The 2,994-nt window shown below is 37.8% G+C and overlaps 1 pseudogene; it reads left to right on the top strand.

Annotated features, from left to right (window-relative positions):
* The first annotated feature begins 1,054 nt into the window (after window positions 1-1,054).
* On the top strand, window positions 1,055-1,660 carry LOC112406357 (28S ribosomal protein S10, mitochondrial pseudogene; annotated as a pseudogene).
* Window positions 1,661-2,994: the final 1,334 nt, after the last annotated feature.

Below are 2,994 nucleotides of genomic sequence, written 5' to 3'. Positions count from 1 at the left end.
GAGAACATTTAAGATTACTCTCTTAGCAACTTTTAAGAACATAATATAGTATCGTTAACTATATGACCATGTTGTACATTAGATTTCCAGAACTTATTTATCTTATCACTGAACGTTTGTACTCTTTCACCAGTATCTCCCCATTTCTCCCACCCCCGATAACCACAATTCTATTTTCCATTTCTATGAATTGAGCTTTTTTAGACTGCACATATAAGTGATACATGCAGTATTTGTCCTTCTCTGTCTGACTTATTTCACTTACCATAATGCCCTTAAGTTTCATCCATGTTGTCATGAATGGCAGAATTTCCTTCTTTCTCATGACTGAAAAACATTCCATTCTATATATATGTATGTGTGTGTGTGTGTGTGTGTTTATGTGTGTGTGTGTGTGTGTGTATGTTCCATATCTTGGCTATTGTGAATAATGCTGCAATGGACATGGAAGTGCAGTTATTGCCTCAGTATCCCGTTTTCATTTCCTTTGGCTTTATCCCCAGAAGTGGTATTGCTGGATCACACAGTAGTTCTATTTTTAATTTTTGAGGAATATTCACACTGTTTTTCATAGTGGCTGCACCAATTTACTTTCCCACCAATAATGCACAAGGGTTACCTTTTTTTCATATCTTTGCCAATGCTAGTTATCACTCGTCTTTTGATAATAGCCATTCTAACAGGTGTGAGGTGATAGCTTATCGTGGTTTTGATATGTGTTTCCCTAATGACTAGTTGAGCATATTTTCATGTACCTGTTGGCCATTTTTATGTCTTTTTTGAAAAGATGTCTATTCAGTTCCTCTGCCCATTTTTTAATTGACTGTTCTTCTTCTCCTGAGTTATATAGTTTTTAAGTACTTTGAACAATAACTGCTTATCAGATACACAACTTGCTTCCAGCTTTGTCCTTATTTCTTTTTTAACTTTATTGAGGAATAACTAAAAAATATAATTGTATGTATGTATTTAAAGTGTAAAACATGATGATTTGATATACATATACATGGTAGAATGGTTACCAAGATCAAGATAATTAATGCAGAACGGCAAGATGGCGGCGCGAGTAGCATTTGGGCCCCTGGGATGGCGTCTCTGGCAGGGTTCAAGGAATTTTTCTGTATGCAGTTCTAGGAGCAGTACAGCCAAAAATGGTGGCCTTCTTCTCACCAATATGAAGTGGGTACAGTTTTCAAACCTACACATTGATGTTCCCAAGGATTTGACCAAGCCTACGATAACCGTTTCTGATGAACCAGACACGTTATATAAGCGCCTATCAGTTTTAGTAAAAGGCCATGATAAGACTGTATTGGACAGTTATGAATATTTTGTTGCACTTGCTGCTAAAGAACTTGGTATCTCTGTTAAAGAACATGAACCTCCAAGGAAAATAGAGCGATTTACTCTTCTCAAATCAGTGCATGTTTTCAAGAAGCACAGGGTTCAGTATGAAATGAGAGCACTTTACAGATGTTTAGAGTTAGAACATCTCACTGGGAGTACAGCAGATGTCTACTTGGAATATATTCAGTGAAACTTACCTGAAGGAGTTGCCATGGAAGTTACAAAGACAAAATTAGAACAGTTACCAGAACACATCAAGAAGCCAATCTGGGAAACAATACCAGAGGAAGAAGAAAGCAAGTCATAAAGTCTCAGTGACCACTTGTGCTGGGATGTGAAGTGAGCATGTCAAGTGGAGGGAATCTCCAGTGAAGACAGTTTCAAGTCACCCTGACTGCTCTCCTGAGGCTGCACGGCCTGATCAGTAGAAAGCAGGGATTGGAAGTTTACGATACACCAGACTATTGTGCAGGAACCACTTTATCTATTCTTTTATACATGTCGTTGTTTCAGTTCGGATTTTAACAAATGTGAGCAAACCGTTCGGACCACTCTGTACCAAAACAGTCAAATTCATGTTTTGTTATTCCACTGTTGTTCAATTATTAGTTTGTACTGATTGTGATTTGTATCATTTCATTCATCTAAAAGCGAGTGTTTCAAATATTCCTCACACACATTTCTTTCTTTTGAGGGACCTAGAAGGAAACTTTGGTTAATTTAACACTGAGCAGTTCAAGTTTTTTATATTTACCTTAAAGCAGGCTGGCATATGCTAGTTTGGGGGTGGTGACCTCCAAGTTTTACCTCATGTAAGCATTACATTCTTGAAAATTGATATATTTTATAGCAGATCAAGCACATTTGTGGCATGCGCTGAACTCTTCTGTAGCCCAAACCCTTTCAGGGCTGCCTAGAAGGGTCACTATAATGGAATATGAGCTCTCAAGAAATTACTGTATCATTTCATTAATCCTGTAATTCATTTATTCAATAAGCTTTTCTTTTGTTGACTTTGCACCCAGCACTATAGTAAATACCAAAAATTGAATAGCAATAACAGCTTTCAAAAATTGTGCAAGGCACAAATAAATACTTTTCCTTATTAAGTTCCATGCTGATAAGACCTCTTTCTTTTGGTGAATAGCACTCTTTTTGTTTGGGGATGTCTACTTTTCCATAAAATTAAATAGTAGTTAAAGCTCTGAAAGAGGCAAGATGACAGTGGGCTGAGGTTGTTGGTGTATCAACCCCAAAGGAGTGATACGTTTCCTTTTTACAGCAGAATCCGGCCCATGTCTTTTGTGGTTTCCTTCACATCTTTGGGGTAGTTATGACTTCTCAGTTTTCCACCCTTAAACTGGAGTCCCTGTTCTCTTTTCCCGACCTGCTATCAGGTATGAGTGTTCTGAATGCACACTGCTCATGTATCAGACTTACATTACTGTCATTAACATGAGAAGAATCACAGCCTTGTGCCCCATGACCTCATTCTGTTTGCAGCTCAGTTGTCGACTGTGTCATTCACAAATGCCTAAAGCCTGTTTATCCCAGGTATAAGCCTCAGGATTAAGAACTAGTCAATAAAGCAAGAGCAGTGTAATAGTAACTGTGTCTAGCAAAGCAGCCATTGTGACTCATTTTCAT

This window comes from Neophocaena asiaeorientalis, unplaced genomic scaffold (assembly GCF_003031525.2).
Source record: "Neophocaena asiaeorientalis asiaeorientalis breed wild unplaced genomic scaffold, Neophocaena_asiaeorientalis_V1.1 scaffold188, whole genome shotgun sequence".
In the NCBI taxonomy this organism is placed as follows: domain Eukaryota; kingdom Metazoa; phylum Chordata; class Mammalia; order Artiodactyla; family Phocoenidae; genus Neophocaena; species Neophocaena asiaeorientalis.
This window is presented reverse-complemented; position numbering and strand designations above follow the sequence as displayed.